This window comes from Ursus americanus, chromosome 32 (genome assembly GCF_024610735.1).
Source record: "Ursus americanus isolate L20-20 chromosome 32, mUrsAme1.1.p, whole genome shotgun sequence".
Classification (NCBI taxonomy): Eukaryota; Metazoa; Chordata; class Mammalia; order Carnivora; family Ursidae; genus Ursus; species Ursus americanus.
This window is the reverse complement of record NC_142158.1, coordinates 16168631-16183709: the sequence shown is the minus strand read 5'-3', so window position 1 is coordinate 16183709 and position 15079 is coordinate 16168631.

Genomic DNA, 15079 nt, shown 5'->3' with positions numbered 1-15079 from the left:
AGGGCCACATTCTTTGCATGTCTGTGCTTTGTTTTTTTGGCTGATTTCACTGTTTAAAATGGCCCCCAAGCATAGTCGTGAAGTGTCGTCTACTGTACCTAAGAACAAGAAGGGTGGGATGTGGGGTGGCTGGGGGGGCTCGGTTGGTTGAGCGAGTGACTCTTGATTTCAGCTCAGGTCAGGATCTTGGGGTCATGAGATCAAGCCCCAGATGGGGCTCCACTCAGGGCAGAGTCTGCTTCTCTCCCTTTCCCTCTGCCCCTCCCCCCCCACTCTCTCTCTCTCTTTCTCTCAAATAAATAAATAATTTAAAAAAAAAAAAGAAGAAGAAGGCTGTGATGTGCCTCCCAGAGAAGAATATGTGTGTTCCATAAGCTTCATTCAGGCATGAGTGACAGCGCTCTTGGCTGTGAGTTCAATGTTAAGGAATCCTCATTACATGTTACATAAAGTATCCTTCAACAAAAACACATATAAAACAAGGTTAGGTGTTGATCAATTGATGGAAATGTGACCAGAGGCTCACAGGAACCTACCTCGTATTCCCTCTAGGAGCAATGGCTCGGTGTTCCCTAATTCAGTGTTCACAGTGACTTCATAGAGGAAGCCATCACTCAGAGTGAGAAAACTGTGACTACCATGGAGAGCTTTTCTGTTTCCCGAAATGCATATTCCTGCTTTTTTTTTTTTTTAAGAAAGGAAACTGGAGACAGTTCAGAGAAGGGAAACAAACATTTTCTAAAGAGAAAAAGAACCTTAGAATGAAGAGTAAGGTGCACGTGGGGTTTGTTGAGTTTGCAAGAGCTCTCTCGAAGACCCTTTTTGACCCCCATTCCAAGGAAGGGAGAGATGGCTGGGCAGTGTTGGTGGTAGAAGGGGTGAGCATAGCTGCCTTCCAAAGAAGGGAGTGAGGTGGTCCTACATTAAAGCAGATAAGATTGCGTTTGAATGCAATAGGACATTTTACTGGAACATTGGAATATGAAGTTCCGTTCCTAGGGAGCATCGAGAGGAGAGAATTGACACTCGTTCAAAGAACTGCTGAGCTGACTTTGAGACTTCCAAACCAGGCGTTCAGACTGGCTTTGACAGCTCTGGGATCCTAAGAATAGTACCCATTTGCAAAGGGCCCCGCAAGGCTGAGAGGCTAGGCCTGTGATTATGGAATGCTTCTCCCTAGGACAGAGTTATCTAGTCTGAATAAGCACCTGCGGGGATGAAGCTAGGCCACTGGCCATATTCTGGCCAATATTTTCCAGACTGCATTTCCTGGAAAATGAGCTTTTATTTCACTAGCATGTATGTGTGTGTGTGTTGTGGTGGTGGTGGTGGGAGGTAGTTGGGGAAAAAAATTGTGTGTGTGTGTGTGTGTGTGCAATTAGTGATTTGTCTTTTTTTAAAGATTTTATTTATTTATTTGAGAGAGAGAGAGCGTGAGCAGGGTGAAGGGCAGAAGGAGAAGCAGACTCCCCACTGAGAAGGGAGTCCAACCTGAGGCTCGATCACGGGACGCTGGGATCATGACCTGAGCCTAAGGCAGACAGTTAACTGACTGAGCCACCCAGGCGTCCCATGATTTGCCTTTTTTGTAATCACATTTCAATTTTATGGATGGACATATTGCTTGGCATTTTTTCTGTGGTCCAAGCATGTGGGGTTTATAATCACACAGACGTGAGTTTGAAACGGTGTGGTCTCAGGTGAGTAACGTAACCTCCCCCACCTTTAGTTTTCTCATCTGTGAAATAGAGATGACCCTGTCTGGCTTGCAGGGTGTTTACTTTCTGAATTGAGGTGTAATTGACACAGCACATTATACTAGCTTCAGGTGTATAACACAGTGATCAGACATCCGTGCACATCGATGATGGTCACCACCATGAGTCTAGTTACCATCTGTCACCTTACGAAGTCAACTGCAACATCACTGACCGGAGTTCCCATGCCGTGTGTCTACACCCCCAGGACTCATATATTTTACAACTGGAAGTTTGCACTTAATCCCCTTCCCCGTTTCATTCCCGATCCCCAATAACCCTCCTTCCTTCTGGCAGCCACTAATCTCTTGGGTTGCCTCGAAGATTCTGTCTCTGGTTCAAGCAGCTGTCCCACTCTTTCTCCTTGCCCCCCAGGCTCATCATCTCACGACTAAACCATAAGCTCAGCCAGGGCAGGTAACCTACAGCAGCGTGCCTCTCACATAAGCAGGAGCTCAAGAAAAGTCTGTTGAATAAATTGCCAGTCAATCCTAGGTTACAATTCTTCGAAAACCCAACAATACAGCATGAAGTTCAAACTCTCCATAGGGCTGCTGCATGGGCAGCTCCCAGATGAAGGGGAAGGCTTGGTTCACAGTGGAGAGACCCAATCATCCTGGAAGAAAAGTCTCTTTTTTCGAATTGGCTCGCCTAAAGAGGGGCCATGTTTGCAATATATCCCCCTTGGGATGCCACTGTTTTATAGTTGGCACCAAGGCCCTTGGACAGAACAGCATCTCTGAGCCCCAGCCATGAGATTCCTTCCCGATGCACCCAGCGGCCTGGCCTCCGGGTCTTTAAAGGATTTCCCCTGTGGGTTTTAGCTTAAATATGGCTTCTTCCCCCAAACCGAACCGCCAGGATCGGGTGACTAACCCCTCAGCTCTGCAACAGGGATGCCTCCTGCTCTTCTAGAATTCGTTCACACACTCAGATTTAGTGGTTCTCTGGTAAGTGCCTGCCAGCATCCAGCAGCCAACGAGATGGACACAAGTCCTGTCTCTTGGAGCCGACAATGTATCAGGAGAAGTAGTCCTTAAACACATCACCATACACAAAAAAAAGTGTTTTGCTTTTAATTTTGCAGGAGACCATAGCCCTGTAGGCTGCCGTGAAGAAAAAGACAGCTACGAATACAAATCACACTTTCCCGGCTCCGTGGGTAATTGCCTGATTTCTTGCCAGTCCCCCCACGGGACCACGGAGTGCTTGACCTCTCAATCTGGCTTGCTCGGCACTGAAGGCCCAGAGTTGAGCACAACACACTCTATAGGCCCTACGTGAACTGCCAGTGTTACCATCAGGACACCTGCTTCTGTAGGGCTCTGCGTTTGCTCCCTTGTGACAATGTCGGGTGTTGAGTCTCTCCCTCCACAATTTTCGTTTGTCCCTGAATGGATAGAAATAAGTGGCACAGGTATGGGAAAAATCTTGTAAAGCTTGGGGCATTTGCTTTTAGAACATCTGACCCCCTTTGTGCCTGCTCCCCAGCTGGCGAGAAGGTTCGCCCCCAGGGCCCATGCGCTTTTTCTCTTTCTCACCCTCGTTTAGAGGGAAACTCTGGGCCATGCCTGCGCGTTTGTGCTTTGCCTGAAGCTCCTTCATTCCAACGTGTCAGCTCTCTGGTAGCTTTGTTTTAGTCTTCTTTTCACTGTCGAGTGAGAAAGCCCTTGTGTTCTGGAAGAGGAATTTCAGATAATTGTGAAAAGTCACGGGGAACGGAGACACCAGCCCCACCACCGACGTGTGCACGTTATGGCCACAAGTATTTGCATTATCACAAGGTGAAAGGACGTGCCTTATGCTACGTAGATTCTTTTGCATGACTCAAATTCTAGGACTAATACAACTTTTCAATGAAATGATGCCCAGAGTCAGGAAGACAAATGTGGGTGGGTGATGGTAAGTTAGCCCTTCCCTGGATGCCCGCGGGTCTCTGTACAGGAACTGCGTCAGTTCCTCAGCCCAAGCTCCACCACTTGCCTCTCCCCTAGCTCTCGAGCACTCAGGGCTCCGGGGCCCAGGTGGCTCTGCCTTCCATTCTGTTCTGTCTGCATCTGAATGGCACCTTCGCTCTGCAAGCTGACATGCATGCCGTATGCCCCAAGACAGCACTTCTAGATTCCCTGATGCCGGAGGAGCGTGCCCTCTTAGGGATGATGGAGTGTGTGTGTGTGTGTGTGTGTGTGTGTGTGTGTGTGTGTGCTGGGGAGCCATGTGCAAGAAGACAGGTGCAGTGCGAGGACACGAGCGGATGAAAGAGCGTTACAAGGAAAAACATTTTGGGACTAGGAAATCTCAGCGATCGGTAGTGTAAAGTGAGGATGAGAGCACCTGGGTTCCAGGGGGTGCCCCTAGAGTCAGTAAGGGTTTTCGGACATTGGTGCCAATTATAGACATCAAAGAAGTGATGAAAAAGAGAAAGAATTTATTTGCATAAACAATCCCCTTATCGTGCATGCCTACTGCTTGTCAGATAATGTGTACTGTAAGTTGTACTGGATTCGATATAGTAACATCCGTACCTATTCAGGGAACACAGGGATCGATAAACAGACCAGAATTAAAAACAAATGAAAGACGAAAGCGCGTTTCTTCCAGCCAACCCCAGCTTTGGAACAGGTGCATTTAGCCACAGTGAAGCAGCACAAAGCTCAGTCTGGTCTTGTTTGCTGGGGTGATGATCTTTCTGGAGGGCTCTCGTGGGGTGTGTCGTTTCTCCCCTTTTCCCTCTGTCCCCTCAGGCTCCACTCCTTCCTCTCTACCGCTTACAAAGGTGAGGGTCAGTTAGCCAGGAACAACTCCAGACAATGGATACCTTCCAAGGGTAGGAGCCATTTGTGGAAGTATCCGAGAGCAAGAGGGCTCAGAGCCCAAGCCCAGCTACAGGGAGGAAGGGCAAAGACAGCAAGAGATGCAGGTACTTGCTATTTTTAGTAGCGGAAGGGAAAAACCACGGTAGAAAAGAGAGTCTACGGGGCGCCTGGGTGGCTCAGTCGGTTAATGTCTGCCTTCAGCTCAGGTCATGATCTCGGGGTCCTGGGTTCCAGCCAAGCACTGGGCTCCCTGCTCAGCGGGCAGCCTGCTTCTCCCTCTCCCTCTGCCTACTGCTCCCCCTGCTTGTGCTCTCTCTGTGGCAAAACAATAAATAAAATCTTTAAAAAAAAAAGAAGAAGAAGAAGAGAAAGTCTGCCACAGTGAAAGAAGGCCAAGCCTGTAGAGAATATATTTTTACATGTATGAGGCAGGGATCATGCATTTATGAAAATGTACATACACAAATAATATATAAAAAGAGATATGTGATTGATTCATGCAAATATAACACTAACTCATTCTTTATGAAACTCTTCAGAATTTTTTTAAAGATTTTTATTTATTTATTTATTTGAGAAAGTGTGAGAGGAAACATGAGCAGCACGGAGCAGCAGAGGGAGAGGGAGACGCAGACTCCCCGCTGAGAAGGGACCCTGACGCGGGGCTCGATCCCAGGACCCCGGGACCATGACCTGAGCCAAAGGCAGATATTTAACCAACTGAGCCACCCAGGCACCTGAAATTCTTCAGAATTTATGCTAAAATAACATTCAGCACAATCCATTTAGTTACAGAGTGCTGGCTGTGTGCTAGGGGAACCCTGCTTAGCCAAGCCAGGCATGGGGTCATGGCCGCAGGGACCTGACAGCTTCCTGGGCCCGCCAGCGATCACCCAGGAGAGGGCGTGAGCCTGCGCCTCAGATGGAGAGTTCCAGGTACCATGCCAGCATCCCAGAGGGTGACTTGCCCTCTCGGGAAGGATGAAAAAGCATCAGGGAAATCTGCCTGAGGGAAATTACATTTCTTTCTTTCTTTTTTTTTTTTTTAAGATTTTTTATTTATTTGTTCGACAGAGAGAGACACAGCCAGCGAGAGAGGGAACACAAGCAGGGGGAGTGGGAGAGGAAGAAGCAGGCTCCCAGCAGAGGAGCCTGATGTGGGGCTCGATCCCATAACGCCGGGATCACGCCCTGAGCCGAAGGCAGACGCCTAACCACTGTGCCACCCAGGTGCCCCAGAAATTACATTTCTTGAGAAACAAAATCGTGATGGTCAGGATTATTATCCCATTTCATAACAGAGTCCATGTTCCTGGTCCTTTGTTTTGTTTTCGTTTTTTTTTTTTTTTCAATTTGGCTTTTATAGCCATGAGTCTGCCAGGTGAAACAAGCAAGTTGGAAATTCAGTGTAAGTGTTGGCTTCTGGCTTCTAACATCATTACAATTTTAAATATCTAAGATGTGACTTCAGCATTTTGTTTTTTCTTATAACTTTATATGCAATTTTTTAATGCTTTTTTTTTAATCATTTACTTACTTACCCACTCAATGAATATTTGAGCTCTAGACAAGTGGGTCACCGTCTGCCGTATCTGGAGCACAGAGGCTAGTTGGAGACACCAGGTAAAGAGGGAACGTATGAATGAATATATCACTATAATTGTAGTGAGGGTTTCTCTATGGGTCAGCGTTCTTAATTATAGACACAGGATCCATGCTAAACAATTTAAGCAGAAAGGGATATGTGAAGAGAGACAGCGGCCTTCACGTTGTAAAGTGGCCTAGAGAAACAGCCTCGAGGCAAGAATTCCAATACCCATGTCCCAAACCATCCTGCACAATGAAGCCCCAAAGCAGCTACCACCTTCCCCCAGGTGAGAAGCACATCTCCTCTTCCAGGACCCCAGCCAGTCAAATGAACTTTTCTATCCACCTTTCTCTGCTCATTCAACAGCAGGTCAACACCACCTCCCGCATGTGTGATAGGCAGGACTCAACTACTTATAGAACCCAGCTTCAAGGGAGCCTAGGAAAGGCAGTTTTAGTCATAGTCCTTGCCTTCTAGAAGGAGACTGGAATGCACATTAAGGCAACCTACCAGTCAGCCATAGTCACCAAGGGGAAGAGCAGAGAGCTGTCAGCAGGAACAGCATGAGAGATCTGCTGTAGGCTGGGTAATAAAGCAAGGCTGTTCTGACGAAGTTCTTTTAAAGTGGGTGGCGTGGAAGAAATAGGATTTAGTCAGGGTGTGCAAAGGCCCTGAGGTAGGAATTTGGCAGTGACAGCAAGCAAGAAAGTAAAGGAGAACGAGGGTGGGCAACACAGAGCAAGGCCTATGGGCTTTCAGAGAGAGAGAGGGCCTGATGGCCCTTCGTACTTTATTCCACTTGCAACAGGAAACCCTGAGGGGCTCATAAAAGGGGAGTTGTGATCTTGCATTTCATTAGCATACCGCATTAACAAACATGTTGTAATTTATCATTAATGCTCTCAGCTGCAAGAAATGAAATATCTGACTAAAAGGGGCTTGGGTACGTTTATTTTTATCACGTACCAAGTAGCCTAGAGAGAGGCGGTTCCAAGATTGGTTCAGTTGCTGAGTGATGTCCAGGATCTGGGTCAGATTCTTCATGATCCTTGGGGCTGTTCCCACCTGCTCACAAGACAGTGGCTGCAGTCCCAAGCATCACATGCTTCCTCCGTGGAGAAATCTCTCCTTGGAAATTAGGAAAAGAAAGATATTTTCCTGAATCCCTCAAGTTCCTGTGGTTGGTGTTGGGGGCCATTACTCTGCTGAGCTGCAGAATACACCAGAAAAACGATCAGCTGACATTTTCAGATGCTGCAGTGGGAGGCCACCCCTGCCAAGAAGGGGGAGGTAGGAGTGGCTTTTGGTAGGGAGCTGAGGCAAATGCCGGGGCTGTATTTTATTATAACATGTACTCCACACGTACTGGGGTCATCCAAGAGAATGAGGATGGCAGGTGAGAGACGGCCAAGAGCAAGAGTGATGTTTGCCTAGACCTGCCTGGCTAGACAACACTAGAAACTCCCCAAGGCGTAGAATGGGATGGTTAAAATAAATAAATCCACGCTTGTATAAATCAATCATTTTTTCTTTTGTAATTGTGCCTCCTAGAAACTTTGCTTATAAATTAATTCATAAGCATATCCATAGGGTGATGTCAGCCAGGAAGGTGGTTCTTGCAATAAACTATGCCTGGTCATTAGACATAGGCTCCCTTGCACCCCGGTGTACACCAGTGGGCTTATAGATGGTTTCCCTTGGTCTACCAGATGGCTGTTTGACAATTTGCACGCATAGGTATATAAAAAATCTGCTTTCCCCTGTCTGACAGGGTGCCAGCATGAGGGGAGTCCTGGACAACTGTACTCTTGGCAATTGGGGTTTATCAAAGATGGGTCTTTTCTCTCCATCAGATGAAGAATAGCACTTTACCCTCCTCTTTTATCTCCATTCTTTCATCATCTCAACACAGTTACAAATTTCTCCCTCCCCCATGGCGGGGCTCGATCATATTTTCCAGTTGTTTGCACAAGAGAGAGGCAAGCAGGCGCACCCCCAGATCTACGTTATTTTCTGTTTCTTTCTCGTGCTCCTTGGAAATATGCTAATGACCCTGCCAGACCCCAAGGCGATGACAAATCTGGAATGTTGTTCTCTTGCCCATTACGATGGAGTGATGAATAGTCATCTTCCTCTTTTGTTCTCATCACAGACTTCGCCTGATGTATTCGCAACTCCCTCCACCAAATCCCTGCTCAGGCTGCTCTCCATCTGGGAAAGCAAAGCTTACAGCTGTCTCTGCATCTGACAGTAGTTCCGTGGCTCTGACTGCAAGACGGGCTCGCTGTTAAGTGGGATAGACTCCACTGGAGATATTTGTTTGTGAAATATCCAGTTGGAGGTACAGAGGGAAGAGGTGGGGGGAGAGGGGAGAGATAAAGAGAGAGGAGAATTTCTCTGAAACCCTTTGGCTAAATTAAAGATAAACTTGCAGGGTCTCGTGCTATGTTTTTAATGTTGCAAAGGGAGTGTTAGTTCTCTTGCTCCCTCCCCTGCTCACTGCATTGCAACTTGGAGCTTTAATGTTCAAACCCAACCTGCTGCCCAGCCACCCCTCTGATTCTGAAGGCTCCTACCAATGATGAGATGCGGGTACGAGGGAGGAAAAAGTAGAAGAGAACAGAGAAGGAAGATGGAAACCGGCTGAGAGAAAAAGAGTAGATTCATCCCTGCAAATAAGTGACAGGATGCAGCTGCTAGGGAGTAAAGATTAATCAAGGTACCAAAAATCCCCTTGTCCTGTACATTTGAATGCCTATAAGTGCCAGACACTCTGCCAGCACCACACACTGATGGATGGGTGACCATCAAGAAAGACAGCATCCCTGCTCTCACGGAATGGCGTTCTAGCCAGGGACACCAAGAATAAACAAATAAACAAATACATGATATCATGTCAGGAACTGATAAGTATTATTCTTATTTTTTAAAGATTTTATTTATTTATTTGAGATAGAGAGAGGGAGCATGCGCAGGGTTGGGGAGGGGCAGAGGGAGAGAGAGAGAATCCCAAGCAGACTCCGTGCTGAGCACAGACGCCCGACAGGGGGCTCCATCTCATGACCCTGAGATCATGACCCAAGCCCGAATCAAGAATTGGATGCTTAACCAACTGAGCCTCCCAGGTGCCCCATCCCCAATTTCTAAATAGCCACCTTAAGATCCATCATTCTAAATACACATCTTTAGTCCCCAGGAACTGACACATATTATGAAGAAAAACAAAGCGGGGTAAGGACGCAGAGTGAGGGGATTGTGGCAGGAGACAGAGATCTCTCTAAGGAGGTGATATTTGAGAAGAAAACTCAAGGAATTGAGAGAGTAAGAGACTCAGAGGGCTGGGAAGGAGCACACCAGGCCTGGAAGAATGGTGAGAAAAGACCCAGAGGCAGAAGCAGGCTGAGTAAAAAGAGGGGTGGAGCAGGTGGCAAGGGGGCAGACAGGTGAAAAGGAAGTCAGGCCCAGCGAAGACGGGCCTCTAAGTGTGATGAGGAGCCAACGGGAATTTTCAGCAGGATGAAGATGTGCTCTGATTTTTATTTTAAAAAGATTTCTGTGACACTAAAGAATGGCTCAAAGTAACGGGTTGGTGTGGCTGTGGAGCAACTAGACTCTCCATGTCTTATGTGGGAGTGCGAATTGGCAAAGCCATTTTGAAAAGTCAACTGACGATATCTACTAAAGCTGGACACAACGAACTTTGACCAAGCAGTTCTGCTCCTGTGTAGCTATCCAAAAAGGGAAAATGCCTTGTCTGCCAAAAACCATGCACGAGAGCCTTCGTGGCACATTTATTAACAGTAGACCCAAGCTGGAAGCAACCCAAATGTCCATCAGCTGTAGAAATGGTAAATAAATGGTGGTGTAGTCTCACAATGACTATAACACAGCAGCGAAAAACAAGGTACAGCCACATACAACAGAACGAATATCCTCACCAACCTAACGGGGAGGTACCAGCAGCCAAGCACAGAAGAGCACATTCTGTATTCCTCCACTAACGTGAAGTTCAAAACAGGAAAACAAATCTATGGTAATCAATGCCACAAGAGTCTTTATATTTGGGGGTTCTTGCCTGGGAGAGGCCAGGCGCAAGCCTTCTGAGTGCTGGAAATGGGTCTCTATCTTCATACAGATGGCCTTTACATACAGATGTAAAAACTGAGTCGAATGTGTAAGATTTGAACACCTTACTGGATGCATGTTACACCTTAACAAATATGTTAAAGGGGAAATGGAAAACGTAAAAGAATGGTCTGGTTCTGTAAAGATACTGTGTGGACTCAAGAGTAGACGTGACGAGGTCAGTCAAGAGTAGCTGGGGACACTGGTAATGGTTTGCACCAGGATGGTGGTCGGGAAGGTTCTGCAAATGGGTCAGATTCAAGAGGTATTTTCTAATTTGGGGTGACAAGCCATGCCAACAGATTTGTGGGATGTGAGAGAAAAAGAGAAATCAAGGATGACTCCTAGGTTTGTGGCCCGGGGAACAGTGGAAGGGAGTGCCATCTTTGGACACAGTCAAGACTGCAGAAGTGGGTTTGGGACAGGTGGGAGGGTGTAATGCAGAATTCTGTTTTGTGCCTATGTGAGGATAGAGGCGTCCATGGGACATCCAAGCTGAGATGTGAACAATGGTACATATCAGGGTCAAAGGGATTATAAACCTACTTTGAGGAGTTAGCATATCCATTTTATTCAAAGCCATGGGATAGATGAGATCTCCCTGGGGGCTGACTGCTATTAAGAAGTGAGATCTGAACCCCTTGATGCCCAAAAGGCAAGAAAGAAAAGAGGATCCAGAAAGGAGAAGGAGCCACAGCGAGCGGGCTGACCTCTGAGATCTACGTTGTACACCTGGATCAGCAACACAGCTGTTACCCCTGCCAACATTAGGAGGGCTGTTGGTTTAGTGGTTCCTGGAAGTTTGATAAGAACTGAGCGCTGACCATTGGATTTGGTAACATGGAGATCAGCCATGGTCTGGCAATGGTGGTTTCACCGAGTGGGTAAAGACAGATAGGAATGAAAAAGTAGAGACATCAACTTAGATAACTTATTTTTTTAAAAGATTTTCTTTATTTATTTTTCAGAGAAAGATAGAGAGAGCGCACAAGCAGGGGGAGAGGCAGGCAGAGGCAGAAGCAGACTCCCTGCTGGGATTATAACCCGACCTGAAGTCAGACGCTTAACCAACTGAGCCATCCAGGCATCCCAGCTTAGATAACTTCTTGAGGAGTTTACTATAAAGAAGAAGGGGGACAAGAATAGGAGAACTTTCTTTTTTATTATGAGAAATATGATAAACATGTCTGTATGCTAATGAGGAAGATCTGGGAGAGAGGAGGGAAATAATGATAAGGGAGGAGGGGAAAAATTAGAGTGGAAACCCTTTAGGTTGATCAGACAGATGGATGCAGTGTCCTGGAAGAGAGGCTGGGTTCAGATGGGACCAAGAACAGGTCATCTGTTCCGGCAGGTGGGCAGGCAGAATGTGCGGACACAGGGGCAGGTAGGCGGACGGTTTGGGATCTCTGGACACCATTCTGTTGAACACACATGCACATATCTTCTATGCACCATTGTGCCCCTTGGTAAAAACTCAAGTAATGTCACTTCCCACAAAGGAAATAGATTTTATGGCTGGCTGTCGGCTGCCTGTCCATGCTGACAATCTTAAATGTCCAACGAGAGCATCTGGACCTGGGAGAGCACGGTCCTATGATGAGTGAAAGACCGTGCTGGATTATTTGTGCTGAGCACAGAATGTATCCACACTTACAAAGTTGGGGAAAATGACCCCCAGGAGCACTGCAGGGTGGGGGAGGGGCAACTTTCCGTAAAAATACACTATAACAGTCACACGTACCCAAAAAATATTCAGAGGGAGATAAACAAGGCAGTTAATTATTTTCATTCAGAGTCCTGATCCCCAAGTGATAATTAAGTTTTTTGTGTTTTTTTTTAAATCTGCAAATTCTGCTAATCACGTCATTTTCAACCTGTGGAAGAACCGTTCCTCTCTGGAGCTCTCATCTCCTAATCCCGGTATCACTGTCAAGTCTGGAGACATCCACGTTTTCCCCTCACAGGACACCCAGCACCTGCCCCACAGGTAACCCGGAGTCAGCGTGCCTGGGAGGCGGCAGGAAGGAGCTGCTTTGAAAATGGGAAAAGCCTCTTTCCGTAGCCCCAGCAGCTTCTCAACACAAGTGTTTCTGGCGGCAGATTGCTTCTTGAGTTCGATCTATCTGTGGTCCCACTGCCCTGATCTCAACGCCAGAGAGGGGCCCCAGGGGAAGGAGTGGAGTTGCAAAATGCCTGAGGGCTCTCTAGTTCCTTGAAAAACTGAAAAGCTTTCCAAATTGATCTCTGTGTTCTGCAGTCACATCATCTGTAAGATGAAAAAAATCAACTGATCTAGAAGATCCTTTAGCTTTAAACAAAATACTGAATTCCTGGGGCACCTGGGTGGCTCAGTTGGTTAAGGGACTGACTCTTGGTTTCGGCTCAGGTCATGACCTCAGGATCGTGGGGTTGATCTCAGGGTGGTGGGATTGAGTCCCACATCCGGCTCTGAGCTCAGCTCGGAGTCTGCTTGTCCTTCTCCCTCTGCTCCTCCCCCCACTTGCTCTCTCTCTTTCTCTCTCTCAACTAAATAAATAAAATCTTTAAAAATAAATAAACAAAATAAATTAAACAATATTGAATTCCTGGGGCACCTGGGTGGCTCAGTCAGTTAAGCGTCCAACTCTTTTTTTTTTTTTAAGATTTTATTTATTTATTTGACAGAGAGAGAGAGCGAGAGAGAGAAGACAAGCAAGGGGAGTGTGAGAGGGAGAAGCAAGATCCCAGTGGAGGAGCCCGATGCGGGGCTCGATCCCAGGACTTTGGGATCACGCCCTGAGCCGAAGGCAGACGCTTAATGACTGAGCCACCCAGGCGCCCCTAAGTGTCCAACTCTTGATTTTGGCTCAGGTCATGGTCTCAAGAGTTGTGGGATCGGCCCCCACATCGGGCTCCCCACTCAGTGCAGAGTCTGCTTGAGAATCTCTCCCTCCCTCCAGCCCTCCACAACTAAGCACGCGTGTGCACATGTGTTCTTTCTCTCTCTAAAAACAACAAACAAAATATTTAAAAATAAACAAATAAATTTAAAAATACTGAATTCCAAAAATCCAACTGGAGACATCATTATTGAATAACCCGGGAAACTGGTATATTGTACATGTGGACGCACAAGCATGTAAGTATGGCCTCATGAGGTAGGGTCACATATGGTTATTAAATAAATGATATGCCTGTAAGTACCTGCGAATAGACTTTAGGAGTCACGCCATTTCATATACATCTGATAGTAAAATTTATACTGTAAAATTATAAAATTTATACTGGCTTTAAAGCTGGAGAAAGATTTCCAGATAAATATGGTGAAATGGCATACGATTATAGAAATCACTTTCTCTGATACCTATTAAATAAAAATTACATTTGACCCTTGAACAACCTGAGTTTGAACTGTGCAGGTCCACTTATATGCAGGGTTTTTTTTGGTAAGTACAGTCCTGTAAATATATTTTCACTTATGATTTTCTTAACAACATTTTCTGTTTTCTAGCTCAGTTTATTGTAAGAATCCTATATATAATACATATAACATACAAAATAAGTGTTAATCGAATATTATCAGTATATCATCGGTGAGACTCTTAGTCGAAAGTAGGTTATTAGTTGTATGTGGATTTTTGACTGCACAGTGTGGGGAGATCTGTAACCCTAACTCCCATGTTGCTCATGAATCATCTCTAGTTGTTTGGGTTTTTTTTTTTAAGATTTTATTTATGTATTTGAGAGAGAGAGAGAGCAAGCAAGAGAGAGAGCACAAGCGGGGAGGAGAGGGAGAAGCAGGCTCTCCGCTGAGCAGGGAGCCCGACTTGGGGCTCGATCCCAGGACCCTGAGATCATGACCCGAGCCAAAGGCAGACACTTAACTGACTGAGCCACCCAGTAGTTTTTTAAAAGGTAAAAATTTCTCTAGTAAGAACTGAATGAGGAAAAAGCAAAGCATCATTCCATAAATATTAAAAACTAGGGGTTAGGAAAAGAAACAATATTCTGGAGTGCCTTGGCTCTTAAGTACATCTCCATCCCTGGAAAAGGTACTAAGGAAAGGCCCATCAACGTTATGAGAGTCTCAGAATATTCCACGATTTGGAGAAAAAGTAGACTAAGGGTAATAAAATAGTCTTAAGACAAATCAAGAAAGAAAAAAAACCCAAAAAACAAAAAACAATCCAAGGATATGAAATCTTCCAAAAGTAGGAAGTGAATCCCTTATAGTCTAAAACTGAAACACATAGTTAAAAATACAGTGATAACGACAGCAGTCAAGTGTCCAATCTCTTAAAAGTTTTCATCATGTTTCTCTTGAGTTTAGAGGCATTCTTGTTGGTGAAGAAGTGTTTCGTGAAGTTCAACCAAATCTTTCAGGTTAATGCCAGTTTATTTTTCCTCTGTGAAGATTAAATAAAATTGACACTCATTTAAAAAAGTAAATAGCCTCGATAGAATTATTTTATTTTGAAACAAGTATTTGATATGGAGGTCACTTTTTTTTTTTTACCAATCTCTTTGTCCATGCATCAGTGGAAAGGTCTAGAACAAATACCAGTCCGTAGACTATATCCCGTATTTCATTTGTTCTGCATTGTGTTTTCAAACAATTTTGAGAAAATAGTGTCAAAGGAGGAGGGTTCAATTACAAACGCAAATGCCTCATATCTTCTAATGAATCTGAAGGCCTGACAGCACCGAGGCCACACGCCCCCTTGGCAACAACCTGTTCTACGTGAGTGCTGGTACCTATGTGCTCCGGTGGGGCGTCCCTCTCCAGCTTGCCATGGCTCCCACTATTCCTT